This window comes from Bombina bombina, chromosome 4 (genome assembly GCF_027579735.1).
Source record: "Bombina bombina isolate aBomBom1 chromosome 4, aBomBom1.pri, whole genome shotgun sequence".
NCBI classification, from domain to species: Eukaryota; Metazoa; Chordata; class Amphibia; order Anura; family Bombinatoridae; genus Bombina; species Bombina bombina.
The window spans coordinates 1,218,233,123-1,218,250,683 of record NC_069502.1 but is presented as its reverse complement, the minus strand read 5'-3'; the positions used below and the strand labels follow the sequence as shown (position 1 = coordinate 1,218,250,683).

Below are 17,561 nucleotides of genomic sequence, written 5' to 3'. Positions count from 1 at the left end.
ACATTCTTTCTCTCTTACACACACACATTCTTTCTCTCTTACACACACATATTCTTTCTCTCTTACACACACACATTCTTTCTCTCTTACACTCACATATTATTTCTCTCTTACACACACACATTCTTTATCTCTTACACACACACATTCTTTCTCTCTGACACACACACATTCTTTCTCTCTTACACACACACATTATTTCTCTCTTACACACACACATTATTTCTCTCTGACACACACATATTATTTCTCTCTTACACACTCACACATACTTTCTATCTTACACACACACATTCTTTCTCTCTTACACACACGCATTCTTTCTCTCTTACACACACATTATTTCTCTCTGACACTCACATATTATTTCTCTCTTACACACTCACACATTCTTTCTATCTTACACACACACATTCTTTCTCTCTTACACTCACACATTCTTTCTCTCTTACACACACACACATATTCTTTCTCTCTTACACTCACACATTCTTTCTCTCTCTTTCACACACACACATATTCTTTCTCTTACACTCACACATACTTTCTCTCTTACACACACACATTCTTTCTCTCTTACACTCACACATTCTTTCTCTCTTACACTCACACATTCTTTCTCTCTTACACACACACATTCTTTCTCTCTTACACTCACACATTCTTTCTCTCTTACACACACACATTCTTTCTCTCTTACACACACACATTCTTTCTCTCTTACACTCACACATTCTTTCTCTCTTACACACACACATTATTTCTCTCTTACACTCACACATTCTTTCTCTCTTTCACACACACATTCTTTCTCTCTTACACACACACATTCTTTCTCTCTTACACTCACACATTATTTCTCTCTTACACTCACACATTCTTTCTATCTTACACTCACACATTCTTTCTATCTTACACACACACATTCTTTCTCTCTTACACTCACACATTCTTTCTCTCTTACACTCACACATTCTTTCTCTCTTACACACACACATTCTTTCTCTCTTACACTCACACATTCTTTCTTTCTTACACACACACACATTCTTTCTCTCTTACACTCACACATTCTTTCTCTCTTACACTCACACATTCTTTCTCTCTTACACACACACATTATTTCTCTCTTACACTCACACATTCTTTCTCTCTTACACACACACATTATTTCTCTCTTACACACACATTATTTCTCTCTTACACACACACATTCTTTCTCTCTTACACTCACATATTCTTTCTCTCTTACACACACACATTCTTTCTCTCTTACACTCACACATTCTTTCTCTCTTACACTCACACATTCTTTCTATCTTACACACACAAATTCTTTCTCTCTTACACTCACACATTCTTTCTCTCTTACACACATAGGGGCCTATCTATCAAGCTCCAAATGGAGCTTGATGCCCCGTGTTTCTGGCGAGCCTGAAACAGCAGTTATGAAGCAGCGGTCACAAAGAAGGCAGCGAGTCTGCGGGGGGCGACGTTGCACCAGCAGCTCTTGTGAGCTGCTGGTGCAATGCTGAATACGGATGAGAGTATTGCTCGCCATATTCAGCGAGGTCTGGCGGACCTGATCTGCACTGTCGGATCAGGTCCACCAGACTTTGATAAATTGGGGCCATATTCTCTCTCTTACACACACACATTCTTTATCTCTTACACACACACATTCTTTATCTCTTACACACACACATTCTTTATCTCTTACACACACACATTCTTTCTCTCTTACACACACACATTCTTTATCTCTTACACACACACATTCTTTATCTCTTACACACACACATTCTTTATCTCTTACACACACACATTCTTTATCTCTTACACACACACATTCTTTATCTCTTACACACAGACATTCTTTATCTCTTACACACACACATTCTTTCTCTCTTACACTCACACATTCTTTCTATCTTACACTCACACATTCTTTCTCTCTTACACTCACGCATTCTTTCTATCTTACACACACACATTCTTTCTATCTTACACACACACATTCTTTCTCTCTTACACTCACACATTCTTTCTCTCTTACACACACATATTCTTTCTCTCTTACACTCACACATTCTTTCTCTCTTACACACACACATTCTTTCTCTCTTACACACACACATTCTTTCTCTCTTACACTCACACATTCTTTATCTCTTACACTCACACATTCTTTCTCTCTTACACACACACATTCTTTCTCTCTTACACTCACACATTCTTTCTTTCTTACACACACACATTCTTTCTCTCTTACACACACACATTCTTTCTCTCTTACACTCACACATTCTTTCTATCTTACACTCACACATTCTTTCTCTCTTACACTCACACATTCTTTCTTTCTTACACACACACATTCTTTCTTTCTTACACACACACATTCTTTCTCTGTTACACACACACATTCTTTCTCTCTTACACACACACATTCTTTCTTTCTTACACACACATATTCTTTCTCTCTTACACTCACACATTCTTTCTCTCTTACACACACACATTCTTTCTCTCTTACACTCACACATTCTTTCTCTCTTACACTCACACATTCTTTCTCTCTTACACACACACATTCTTTCTCTCTTACACACACACATTCTTTCTCTCTTACACACACACATTCTTTCTATCTTACACTCACACATTCTTTCTCTCTTACACTCACACATTCTTTCTCTCTTACACACACAAATTCTTTCTCTCTTACACACACACATTTATTCTCTCTTACACACAAACACACATTTTTTCTCTCTTACACACACACAAACACACACTTTCTTTCTCTCTTACACACACACAAACACACACTTTCTTTCTCTCTTACACACACACAAACACACACTTTATTTCTCTCTTACACACACACACATTCTTTCTCTCTTACACACACACACACATTCTTTCTCTCTTACACACACACACTTTCTTTCTCTCTTACACACACACACACATTTTTTCTCTCTTACACACACACAAACACACACTTTCTTTCTCTCTTACACACACACACACACACACACATTCTCTCTCTCTTACATACACAATCACATTCTTTCTCTCTTACACACACACACTCATTCTTTCTCTCTTAAGCACACACACATACACATTCTTTCTCTATTACACACACACATACAAATTATTTTTCTCTTACACACACACACATACAAATTCTTTCTCTCTTACACAAACACACATTTTTTATCTCTTTCACACAGACATTCTTTCTCTCTTACACACACACATTCTTTCTCTCTTACACACACACATTATTTCTCTCTTACACACACACATTCTTTCTATCTTACACACACACACACACACACACACACATATTCTTTCTCTCTTTAACACACACACTCATTCTTTCTCTCTTACGCACACGCACATACACATTATTTCTCTATTACACACACACATACAAATTATTTCTCTCTTTCACACACACACACACACACACACACACACACATTCTTTCTCTCTTTCACACACACACACACACACACACACACTCATTCTTTCTCTCTTACGCACACACACATACACATTCTTTCTTTATTACACACACACATACAAATTATTTCTCTCTTACACACACACACTCATTCTTTCTCTCTTACACACACACAAACACACACTTTCTCTCTTACACACACACAAACACACACTTTCTTTCTCTCTTACACACACACACACACATTCTTTCTCTCTTACACACACACACACTTTCTTTCTCTCTTACACACACACACACACACACTTTCTTTCTCTCTTACACACACACACATTCTCTCTCTTTTACATACACAATCACATTCTTTCTCTCTTACACACACACACTCATTCTTTCTCTCTTACACACACACACACATTCTCTCTCTCTTACATACACAATCACATTCTTTCTCTCTTACACACACACACTCATTCTTTCTCTATTACACACACACATACAAATTATTTTTCTCTTACACACACACACATACAAATTCTTTCTCTCTTGCACAAATACACATTCTTTATCTCTTTCACACAGACATTCTCTCTTACACACACACACACACACACACACACACACATTCTTTCTCTCTTTCACACACACATTCTTTCTCTCTTACACACACACACACACATTCTTTCTCTTACACACACACATTCTTTCTCTCTTTCACACACACATTCTTTCTCTCTTACACACACATTCTTTCTCTCTTTCACACACACACTCATTCTTTCTCTCTTACGCACACGCACATACACATTATTTCTCTATTACACACACACATACAAATTATTTCTCTCTTTCACACACACACACACACACATACATACACACACACATTCTTTCTCTCTTTCACACACACACACACACACACACACACACTCATTCTTTCTCTCTTACGCACACACACATACACATTCTTTCTTTATTACACACACACATACAAATTATTTCTCTCTTACACACACACACTCATTCTTTCTCTCTTACACACACACAAACACACACTTTCTCTCTTACACACACACAAACACACACTTTCTTTCTCTCTTACACACACACACACACATTCTTTCTCTCTTACACACACACACACTTTCTTTCTCTCTTACACACACACACACACACACTTTCTTTCTCTCTTACACACACACACATTCTCTCTCTTTTACATACACAATCACATTCTTTCTCTCTTACACACACACACTCATTCTTTCTCTCTTACACACACACACACATTCTCTCTCTCTTACATACACAATCACATTCTTTCTCTCTTACACACACACACTCATTCTTTCTCTATTACACACACACATACAAATTATTTTTCTCTTACACACACACACATACAAATTCTTTCTCTCTTGCACAAATACACATTCTTTATCTCTTTCACACAGACATTCTCTCTTACACACACACACACACACACACACACACACATTCTTTCTCTCTTTCACACACACATTCTTTCTCTCTTACACACACACACACACATTCTTTCTCTTACACACACACATTCTTTCTCTCTTTCACACACACATTCTTTCTCTCTTACACACACATTCTTTCTCTCTTTCACACACACACTCATTCTTTCTCTCTTACGCACACGCACATACACATTATTTCTCTATTACACACACACATACAAATTATTTCTCTCTTTCACACACACACACACACACATACATACACACACACATTCTTTCTCTCTTTCACACACACACACACACACACACACTCATTCTTTCTCTCTTACGCACACACACATACACATTCTTTCTTTATTACACACACACATACAAATTATTTCTCTCTTACACACACACACTCATTCTTTCTCTCTTACACACACACAAACACACACTTTCTCTCTTACACACACACAAACACACACTTTCTTTCTCTCTTACACACACACACACACATTCTTTCTCTCTTACACACACACACACTTTCTTTCTCTCTTACACACACACACACACACACTTTCTTTCTCTCTTACACACACACACATTCTCTCTCTTTTACATACACAATCACATTCTTTCTCTCTTACACACACACACTCATTCTTTCTCTCTTACACACACACACACATTCTCTCTCTCTTACATACACAATCACATTCTTTCTCTCTTACACACACACACTCATTCTTTCTCTATTACACACACACATACAAATTATTTTTCTCTTACACACACACACATACAAATTCTTTCTCTCTTGCACAAATACACATTCTTTATCTCTTTCACACAGACATTCTCTCTTACACACACACACACACACACACACACATTCTTTCTCTCTTTCACACACACATTCTTTCTCTCTTACACACACACACACACATTCTTTCTCTTACACACACACATTCTTTCTCTCTTTCACACACACATTCTTTCTCTCTTACACACACATTCTTTCTCTCTTTCACACACACACTCATTCTTTCTCTCTTACGCACACGCACATACACATTATTTCTCTATTACACACACACATACAAATTATTTCTCTCTTTCACACACACACACACACATACATACACACACACATTCTTTCTCTCTTTCACACACACACACACACACACACTCATTCTTTCTCTCTTACGCACACACATATACACATTCTTTCTTTATTACACACACACATACAAATTATTTCTCTCTTACACACACACACTCATTCTTTCTCTCTTACGCACACACACATACACATTCTTTCTCTATTACATACACACATACAAATTATTTCTCTCTTACACACACACATACAAATTCTTTCTCTCTTACACAAAAACACATTCTTTCTCTCTTTCAGACAGACATTCTTTCTCTCTTACACACACACATTCTATCTCTCTTTCACACACACATTCTTTCTCTCTTACACACAGACATTCTTTCTCTCTTACACACACACATTCTTTCTCTCTTACACTCACACATTCTTTCTCTCTTACACTCACACATTCTTTCTCTCTTACACACACACATTATTTCTCTCTTACACACACACATTCTTTTTCTCTTGCACACACACATACATATTCTTTCTCTCTTACACACACACATTCTTTCTCTCTTACACACACACATTATTTCTCTCTTACACTCACACATTCTTTCTGTCTTACACACACACATTCTTTCTCTCTTACACTCACACATTCTTTCTATCTTACACTCACACATTCTTTCTATCTTATACACACACATTCTTTCTCTCTTAAGAACAAAGGGAATAACCCAATAGGGGGCGCTACTAAGAACGGTGTATAATATATATGTAGGCCCACGTGACCATATATGGATGTTTCAGACAAACAATCAACAATGTACTAATATAACATAGATACAATGTAAGTGTGTGTATTCACAATATTATACCCAATCCTAGATCAGGATGATAGACAAATATACAAAGTCCAGGATAACCCAATCTGGTATAGGTATCTGTCTTCTATGGGACTGGAGGCAGCACTCGATCTTCACCCTCCAAAGGTTATAAATCTAAAATCAAACACAGGAAAGAGGCGCCGTATGTGTGAATCTGAAGAAGCCAACGACAAATATAAGACATGTGCAGGGTACTCACAATGTGAAAAGGCACTCCAATGTGCCTATAGGGGCAGGCTGGTATTCACAGCAAACCAGCTGGCTGAACCGGCTAACCAGGATACCCAAGGTAGAGGACTCTATGTCTTGATGGACTGTGTATACTGGATCCAGCAATGTGGGAACAGGAGCTAGGTGCAAACACAGGCACACCACTGTGTGAATCTGTAGGAGTACACAGGTAAATATGCAATCTGTGCAGGGTACTCACATTCTGTAGCGGCACTCAGTTGTGCCAGTAGAGGCAGGCTGGCTTTCTCAGCAACCCAGCTAGCTGTGTAGAGTATGAAGCAGGATACTAGGCAGCAATCAGGATTGGCAGGTAGCTCAGAAATGGACAATTGCAATGAGGATATATGATTAAAAGAAGGATTTTAATAAAAATTAAAAGCAATAAAATACATATATTCCTCATGCACAGTAAGTAAGTAGCATGCAACGCGTTTCTCGGTATCAACCGTTTCCTCAGGCATCAGGATGCCTGAGGAAACGGTTGATACCGAGAAACGCGTTGCATGCTACTTACTTACTGTGCATGAGGAATATATGTATTTTATTGCTTTTAATTTTTATTAAAATCCTTCTTTTAATCATATATCCTCATTGCAATTGTCCATTTCTGAGCTACCTGCCAATCCTGATTGCTGCCTAGTATCCTGCTTCATACTCTACACAGCTAGCTGGGTTGCTGAGAAAGCCAGCCTGCCTCTACTGGCACAACTGAGTGCCGCTACAGAGTGTGAGTACCCTGCACAGATTGCATATTTACCTGTGTACTCCTACAGATTCACACAGTGGTGTGCCTGTGTTTGCACCTAGCTCCTGTTCCCACATTGCTGGATCCAGTATACACAGTCCATCAAGACATAGAGTCCTCTACCTTGGGTATCCTGGTTAGCCGGTTCAGCCAGCTGGATTGCTGTGAATACCAGCCTGCCCCTATAGGCACATTGGAGTGCCTTTTCACATTGTGAGTACCCTGCACATGTCTTATATTTGTCGTTGGCTTCTTCAGATTCACACATACGGCGCCTCTTTCCTGTGTTTGATTCTTTCTCTCTTACACACACACAGTTTTTCTCTCTTACACTCACACATTCTTTCTATCTTACACTCACACATTCTTTCTCTCTTACACACACACATTCTTTCTCTCTTACACTCACACATTCTTTCTCTCTTACACTCACACATTCTTTCTATCTTACACACACACATTCTTTCTCTCTTACACTCACACATTCTTTCTATCTTACACTCACACATTCTTTCTATCTTATACACACACATTCTTTCTCTCTTACACACACACATAAGGGATTAAATGCTTACCGGATCCTTCTTCACAGAGGAGAGGATTTAACATAACTTAATTAAATAACTATGTACATGAGAATGTAGTGCGAAATAACCACAGACAAACTTTTTATGGGAAAATTTTGTGACCGTCACAGGCCATAAAATTTTATTAACCTAACAAACTAGATAGAACTGATAGAACTGAAAATATATATGGCGGCATAGAGATCAGCTACCCAGAACAGCAGGAGATCACCGGCCCAACGGGAACAGCAGCAGAGGGGTCTCTGCCCTAAGGAGATGACGCTGAGGGGTTGCAGAGATCACGTGACCATCCCTCAAAAAGGGAGGAAGGAGGGTTACCGTCACGTGCACGTGAGGGCCTACCCCCCTCCCCGGAAGTCTGGCCATCACTCACCCCTAGCGACCTTCTCCTGCGCAACCGGACCGAGGATCTCCCGCCGCCAGGGTGAAAAGAAGATCTTCCACCTAGATAAGGATTCCCTGTTACCAAGCCGTGTAAACCGCATAACAGGGAGAGGAGATCCATATCCTACAGTAATGGCTTATTGGGCCTAGGGTGAGTAGCCATAGCCCTGCCATTAAGGTGCCGTCGAAAATACAACATCATTAAAACATTACAAAAGGGGAAGGGAGGGAGGGGAAAAAACTGCTTCAGCCAGGATCCGGAGAAGAAGAGGAAGTTGCAAGGGAGAACTTGGCTTATCTACTGGTAAGGAGGGGCCTACCCTAAATTGCAACAATGTTGCACCCAGCACCTTCCCTCTCTCTTCTAACCCACTCTCCTACAGCCTTAACCCTTAGACTGCTCCAGGCTTATACTAAGCCCTACACTGCATTAAGGGATTAAATGCTTACCGGATCCTTCTTCACAGAGGAGAGGATTTAACATAACTTAATTAAATAACTATGTACATGAGAATGTAGTGCGAAATAACCACAGACAAACTTTTTATGGGAAAATTTTGTGACCGTCACAGGCCATAAAATTTTATTAACCTAACAAACTAGATAGAACTGATAGAACTGAAAATATATATGGCGGCATAGAGATCAGCTACCCAGAACAGCAGGAGATCACCGGCCCAACGGGAACAGCAGCAGAGGGGTCTCTGCCCTAAGGAGATGACGCTGAGGGGTTGCAGAGATCACGTGACCATCCCTCAAAAAGGGAGGAAGGAGGGTTACCGTCACGTGCACGTGAGGGCCTACCCCCCTCCCCGGAAGTCTGGCCATCACTCACCCCTAGCGACCTTCTCCTGCGCAACCGGACCGAGGATCTCCCGCCACAAGGAAGCATTTTAATGGTACCCTTGCCGCCAACCCACGACCCGATTTACAGGAGGGGTAACAGAGCTCTCTGAATGTCCCCTATGAATAAATCCAGCCCCACATCTGAAAGGTGAACTTTATCCCTTCTATATAGCTCGGTTCTATCAGCCGAAATGGCTTCGTGCCGTACCACGAAGCCACCTGACCCAGTGACGGTTTTTGCTACAGACGCATTGATCTTCTTCCTAACCCGGTATGCCGCCGTATGGGCCGACATATGCCTCCAGTGGAGACGGGGTATTATATGGGACCACCCTATCATGACCCCCGGGATGCGTACTCTTAGCCACCCAATGTCTGCCTGCATAACCTTAATCAACTGTAAAACTGGTATGGCCCCCACATCGTTACCCCCTAGGTGAAGAATAATAATGTGAGGCTTCCCCCAGCGTACCAGGGCCTCAGATATGGTTCCTGCTAATTGGGGCCAGCACATCCCCCTATCACCCAACCACCTAACGGATGCCTTGTTGGGAGGGAGACCTAGGGATTGGCCAAATGGGAGGGACGCACAGCGTAGGGAGGCCCAGTGGACAAAGGAGTGGCCCACAATCCAGATTCGCTTCACCCCGGGGGTAGTGCCTGTGGAGACAAACAGTTTAGTATCCTGAATTAACAACTAAACATTAAACAATTGGACGGACATAGGTTCTGAAACAATTGGACCGCCAACGCCCAATACGTTTTATGTCCTCGCACGAGGAGCCCGCTTGCGCAGCGTTAGTCGCGGCCCCTATGCGAAAAGAGTGCGGGGCGAGTCTGCTAGCGTCCAGCCCCGCCTGGACCGCCGCCAATTTTAGGACCCTACCGAACTGAAATTTGGAAAGGGATCTGCCGTCCGCATGGACCAGGAATTGCCCCGGGCCAGGCGGCCTTTGAGCCAGGTAAAGGTTAACGCAGTTAACCGGGCAGCATGCGCTGTTCACCTGAGGGTGAACGGGGATCCAGGTTCCCTTACCCTCCTGATCTGTCTTTGATCGCGGCAGAAAAAGAAGTAAGGAATCAGGGGCAGCTCTAACATGTTGCAGTTGTATACCTGCCCCTGACGCCTGCTTGGAGGGTGCTACTACCTCGCTAACTCTAAGAGCGGCGGCAAAGGCCAGATTGAACGCAGTTTTGAAGAGTAGGGCTTCAAAATCTGATCTACAGACCACGTCGAGCGCCAAGAGCAATCGCTCCAGGCGGTCGCGGGTGATGGGTTCGCGCGTGTCTATTTTCCGCTGCTGCGATCTGCCCCAACCCTTGATCACCTGCCTAATAAAAAAGGAATTGGTTGGGTCAGGAATGGCTAATGCCCTATAGAAAAATGAGAGGGCGGCCAATTTAGATTGTATTGCCCCCTGACGGGCCCCAGCGGCATGCAAACTCACCAGCCAATCATGTAAGTTGTCCCTAGACCCCTGAGCAGCGTCGGCTCCCCTGGACGCACAGAAATTGTCCCATTCAGACCACATGCGGGCATAGGCGTGCCAAGTGGATGGTGCTAAGGAGGAGCGGACCAACGGCCGTAAGGCTATCCAGGAAGGACGAGCTGCCAAAGGAAATCAGGACAGCGTAAACCCACGGCTGCAGCTGTGGGGGCTAACTTGCGAAATGTCACCCATTCGAATCGTGACAGGGCGTCAGCTACAACATTGTTAACGCCCGGGACATGACGGGCCTGGAACTGGATGTTAAGGTCCAGACAGAGCAACACCAGGTGGCGCAGCAAGGTAATGACCTTTGCTGAGGTGGCTGACAAGTTATTGATCGCAAAAACCACACTGATGTTGTCTGTCCAGAACACAACAGTCCTGTTTGACAACTTCCCACCCCACAGCTCGACCGCCAAGACCACGGGGAATAGCTCCAGGAGAGTCAGGTTTCGAGTAAGGCCCGCTGGGGCCCAGGACTCCGGCCAGGGCTCCGCGCTCCACTCTCCCTGGAAATAGGCCCCGTAACCGTGCGATCCAGCTGCGTCAGTGAAAAGGTGCAGTAACTGGCTAGACATGGGAGGGGTACGCCAGACCCGAATCCCGTTAAATCGCGTGAGAAACTGTTCCCAGACTACTAGGTCAGCCAGCAATTCACTCCCTAGGGTTATCTTTGATTTCGGGTTTGACCTACCACTAAGCTGTCTTTCCAGTCTACGGTTAAAAACCCGACCCATGGGGATAACTCTGCAAGCGAAATTAAGCAAACCTAACAGGGATTGTAACTGTTTCAGGGAAATAACTGCATTAGAGACTGCCGCTCTGACCGCCTCAAGCATGCCCTGAACTTTATCAGGTGGCAACCTACAGAGCCGAGCCTGGGTGTCGATTTCGATTCCCAGGAAAACTAAACAGGACGCGGGGCCTTGCGTTTTGTCCTCTGCCAGGGGCACCCCGAAATGTCTCATGACGCTGCGCATGATGTTCATTGTGGATAAACAATCATCGGAGCCTGCTCTCCCTACAATGAGAAAATCGTCCAGGTAGTGTGCTATGGGATCGCTGCCCACTTCTGAAGCTACGACCCAATGAAGGAAACTACTGAACGCTTCAAACAAGGCGCATGACAAAGAGCAGCCCATGGGCAGGCAGCGATCCACGTAGTACACACCTGCAAACTTACAACCCATTAGATGGAAAACTGAGGGGTGGAGTGGAAGAAGCCTAAATGCCGACTCAATGTCTAGTTTCGCCAATAGAGCACCATGACCCGCCCTCCTGACCAGGTCTAGTGCGCTATCAAAGGATTGATAGCGCACCGAGCTGAGTTGGGGGTCAATGGCATCATTGACTGAGCTACCTTTTGGGTACGACAGGTGCTGAATGAGGCGAAACTTCCCTGGCTCTTTCTTGGGAACCACCCCCAACGGGGAAATGACCAAATCAGGTAAAGGTGGGGCAGCAAAGGGGCCAGCCATTCGCCCTAAAGTCACTTCTTTATTAATTTTATCCCTCACTACTTCGGGGTGTTGGTATGCTGAAATAAGGTTCCTATTAAATCTCTTACCCTTGATTTGCCTAAATGTGGGGATATGAAAACCAAATGAAAAACCCTCCCATAACATACGTGCCGCCGCCTGGTCTGGGTAAGCCCACAACCATGGTGCCATGGCATGTACCTTAATTGGCGTTTCCGCCTTTCTGGCCCAAGTTTGCTGAAGGGGGCTTATTGGTCTGGTCCCTTCGCTTGATGCAGTCACTGCCAGGGTGTGGACCAGAGCAGTACCTGCAGACGTGTCTGAAGGTGCATGCGCTACCCTTGTCGCATTTTTTGTCCTGGAAGGGCCAGCAGGTTCCCCCCCGTTTCCTGCTTCTGGTATTACGAAAGGACTGCTGCGCTGATTGCTGAGTTGAAGTTACGGCAGCGGGTGCACCCCCTTTTGGGTCCATTCGCTGCCACAACTGGTTATCAGTAGAGTCAAAAGTCAGGGAAGGATTTCCTGCCATTTTCCTCCTGAACTCAGCATCATATTCCCTCCACACACCTTCACTGTGATTACGCTGAATCCAGTGAATAGTGTCCGTGTATTTTAGGATAGGCAAACTCTGGGAGGGGTACTTTTCGATATAACAGGAGGAAAAAACCCTGAAGCACTGGAGCCACTCATCAAAAGTGTCTGGGCGTTTAAATTTTTTAGGCCCTGTTCCCTCAGCGCTCCTCTCTCTCTGCCTATACGCCTCCACCGAAAGGTCAAATATATTAACATATTTTCCACGGTGAATCCTACTGACCACCTTTTTGCGCAGGTGTCTATGCAATGAGTATATTTTTCCTGGGCTTGCGTCCCCATAAAGGGCTGGTCGCCTTTCGGAGATGGCCCTGGTAGGGAGAGGTTCAGCTGGCACCTCTGTAGGTGGGTTTTGCGGGGCGGTGTTACTGGCGCTGTCCTGCTTATTATCTGGCTTGACCCCCCTCTTTAAAATTTTCTTAATCATTCTAAACATTTTCTTCTGACCTGCCCCTTGTAAACCCAAGGAAGAGTCAGTCTCAGACCCTGAGTCAGAAGAGGATGAGTCAGAGGAAGAATGGTCATTGTGTGTAAATAAAGCATTCTCACCGTGACTAATGGCAGGAGGTCCCTGACCCATGCTGGAAACGGGCTGGCCTGCTTGCTGGTTTTGGAGGGCGAGTCCTGAAGACCCTTGCTGTGCAGTGGAAGTGGTGGCTGCTGCTCCTGCTGTAATGCTGCCTGCTACTCCTGCATCCGCCCCACTCATGACTGTGGCAGTGTTGGTCCGTGTTTTTTCTGCACTTTGTGATCCAATTGCCCCCTGCAAAAGAGAAAGAATTTGGCGAGCACTTTGCCCAATGGATGTGTCTGGATTATCAGTAGCAAGGGGTGGATGAGCTATATGAAGTGGTGTATGAAACCCCTGACTCGCTGACTGTCCATTCGCAGATATCTGAGCATTCACACCCTGCTGGTCTACAATAGGGTTATGGCTTGCCTGGCTTATTGATTGTGCATGGTTTAATGAGTGTGCATGAGCGCCCTGCGTGGCTGCAATGGGGGAGTGGATACCCTGAGCAAGGGGTTGTACTCCTTGTATGCCTAACATAATGGGATGTTGTAGCTGGCCTAAAGATTGCACATTTGCATTATGTATGCCAACCAGGGGTGTATTATATCCCTGAGTTGCTGCTTGTACGTTCACACCATTCAAAACCGCATTCACACCAATGGGGGATGGTAAATGATGAGACGGTAAATGATGCTCAATGTTTTGATTCACATGCATACTGCGATCATTGCCTTGATTCACATGCAGACTATTATCAGACATATGTGTATTAATGACAATATCATGCGGCTGAGCGGCCGCTTGTACTAAACCACTATCAGCCCTGTGTGGGTTAATAATATCGGGAGCGGCCTGCTGAACAGCATTTGCGTTATCTCCCATTTGTAAAAAGTGTAATGGCCTCATTGCCCTGGAAGGGTTAACTCTGCGTGTCCCCCTACCCCTATCACTGGCTATCTGCCTGGTACTACCTCTTATGATGGAGCGACCCCTTTGATGCCCCTGAGGATTAACGTTCAAATGTGCTGTTCGCTTGCGCTGTTTGCTTGCGCTGCTAATGCCCCTCCGACCCCCCACTGATAACCCGCCAACGGCCAAGGACGGCTCTCGGTGCTCACCTGCAAGTGGCGTTGCCCCGGGAGCCGATGTCCTTGCGACCGCGCGGGAATCTGCCAAGCCGGAAGTGCCGATGTCCGCTTCCGGTGACGTCACTAACATGGCGTTAACACCGGAAGTCGGACCCGGACCACGCGGCTGGCGAAGGAGATCGCTAGGCCCCGGGGGGAGCAGCATAGGCCCTGGGGTGGCATGGGCCTCGGGTATGGTGCGCCTAGGGGCAAGTCCGGGTGTTGAGGGCTGAGAGGCCGTTACAGAGGCCATGTTCCGGCCGGGCTGGGGATAGCGTGTTGCCACGTGTGGTGCCTCAATGAGAGGTGTGAAAGGGCGATGGCTGCTGGGGGTTAAAGCAGGATCCGGATCCTGACTAAGGATCAGGAGGGAAAACAGCTGGTGTCACACTGGGCCCTGGGGAGGCTGCAGCCATTGCGGTTATTATGTTTTTCAATAGGTCAGAAACTGCTGACATAGCAGCAGGGGGTACAGCACTAAGAAATGAGGCCTGTACACTATCAAGGGGTAAATTAACCTGCTGGGTCTGCAATGCTTGCTGTGTGGGGGATTCCTGAGCTAACTCAATATCAATAGGTCCCTGCTCTTCCACATTATGAACCTGGGCTGACACAACAGTAGTATATTGAGTTGGGGGAATGATATCTAAATCATCCTCAGAAATAGATTGAACACTTATCTTTATTTTTTCTTTTGCAGGTGCAGGAGGTTCCTGTTCCGACTGGTAACGTCTGGGAGGCAGAGTAGAACGCCTGGAACGATGCATAGCTGCGCTTGTGATGACAGAACTGCTAAGAAAAAAAACTGCTTCAGCCAGGATCCGGAGAAGAAGAGGAAGTTGCAAGGGAGAACTTGGCTTATCTACTGGTAAGGAGGGGCCTACCCTAAATTGCAACAATGTTGCACCCAGCACCTTCCCTCTCTCTTCTAACCCACTCTCCTACAGCCTTAACCCTTAGACTGCTCCAGGCTTATACTAAGCCCTACACTGCATTTCTTTCTCTCTTACACTCACACATTCTTTCTCTCTTACACTCACACATTCTTTCTCTCTTACACTCACATATTATTTCTCTCTTACACACACACATTATTTCTCTCTTACACACACACATTATTTCTCTCTTACACACACACATTCTTTCTCTCTTACACTCACACATTCTTTCTCTCTTCCACTCACATATTATTTCTCTCTTACACTCACACATTCTTTCTCTCTTACACACACATATTCTTTCTCTCTTACACCACATATTCTTTCTCTCTTACACACACACATTACTTCTCTCTTACACACACACATTCTTTCTCTCTTACACTCACACATTCTTTCTCTCTTACACACACACATTCTTTCTCTCTTACACACACACATGTTCTTTCTCTCTTACACACATATTCTTTCTCTCTTACACACACACATTCTTTCTCTCTTACACACACACATGTTCTTTCTCTCTTACACACATATTCTGTCTCTCTTACACACACACATTCTATCTCTCTTTCACACACATATTCTTTCTCTCTTACACACACACATTCTTTCTCTCTTACACTCACACATTCTTTCTCTCTTACACACACACATTCTTTCTCTCTTACACACACACATGTTCTTTCTCTCTTACACACATATTCTTTCTCTCTTACACACACACATTCTTTCTCTCTTACACACACACATGTTCTTTCTCTCTTACACACATATTCTTTCTCTCTTACACACACACATTCTATCTCTCTTTCACACACATATTCTTTCTCTCTTACACTCACACATTCTTTCTCTCTTACACACACACATTCTTTCTCTCTTACACACACACATTCTTTCTCTCTTACACACACATTATTTCTCTCTTACACAAACACACATTCTGTCTCTCTTACACTCACACATTCTTTCTCTCTTACACTCACACATTATTTCTATCTTACACACACACATTCTTTCTCTCTTACACACACACATTCTTTCTCTCTTAAACACACACATTCTTTCTCTCTTACACACACACATTCTTTCTCTCTTACACACACAAATTCTTTCTCTCTTACACACACATATTCTTTCTCTCTTACACACACACATGTTCTTTCTCTCTTACACACACATATTCTTTCTCTCTTACACACACATTGTTTCTCTCTTACACACACACATGTTCTTTCTCTCTTACACACACACATCCTTTCTCTCTTACACACACACATTATTTCTCTCTTACACACATGTGTTCTTTCTCTCTTACACACACACATTCTTTCTCTCTTACACACACACATTCTTTCTCTCTTACACACACACATTCTTTCTCTCTTACACTCACACATTCTTTCTCTCTTACACTCACACATTCTTTATCTCTTACACACACATTCTTTATCTCTTACACACACACATTCTTTCTATCTTACACTCACACATTCTTTCTATCTTATACACACACATTCTTTCTCTCTTACACACACACATTCTTTCTCTCTTACACACACACATTCTTTCTCTCTTACACACACACATGTTCTTTCTCTCTTACACACACACATGTTCTTTCTCTCTTACACACACACATTCTTTATCTCTTACACACACACATTCTTTATCTCTTACACACA

At 43.6% G+C, this 17,561-nt stretch overlaps 1 long non-coding RNA gene across 1 annotated transcript; it reads right to left on the bottom strand.

The window, feature by feature from the left end:
• Positions 1-8,584: 8,584 nt before the first annotated feature.
• On the bottom strand, positions 8,585-11,301 carry LOC128655820 (uncharacterized). The gene is made up of 2 exons (XR_008401920.1): positions 11,184-11,301; positions 8,585-10,395 (listed from the first exon to the last, which is right to left on the bottom strand). It is a non-coding gene; the product is annotated as an uncharacterized LOC128655820 (long non-coding RNA).
• Positions 11,302-17,561: the final 6,260 nt, after the last annotated feature.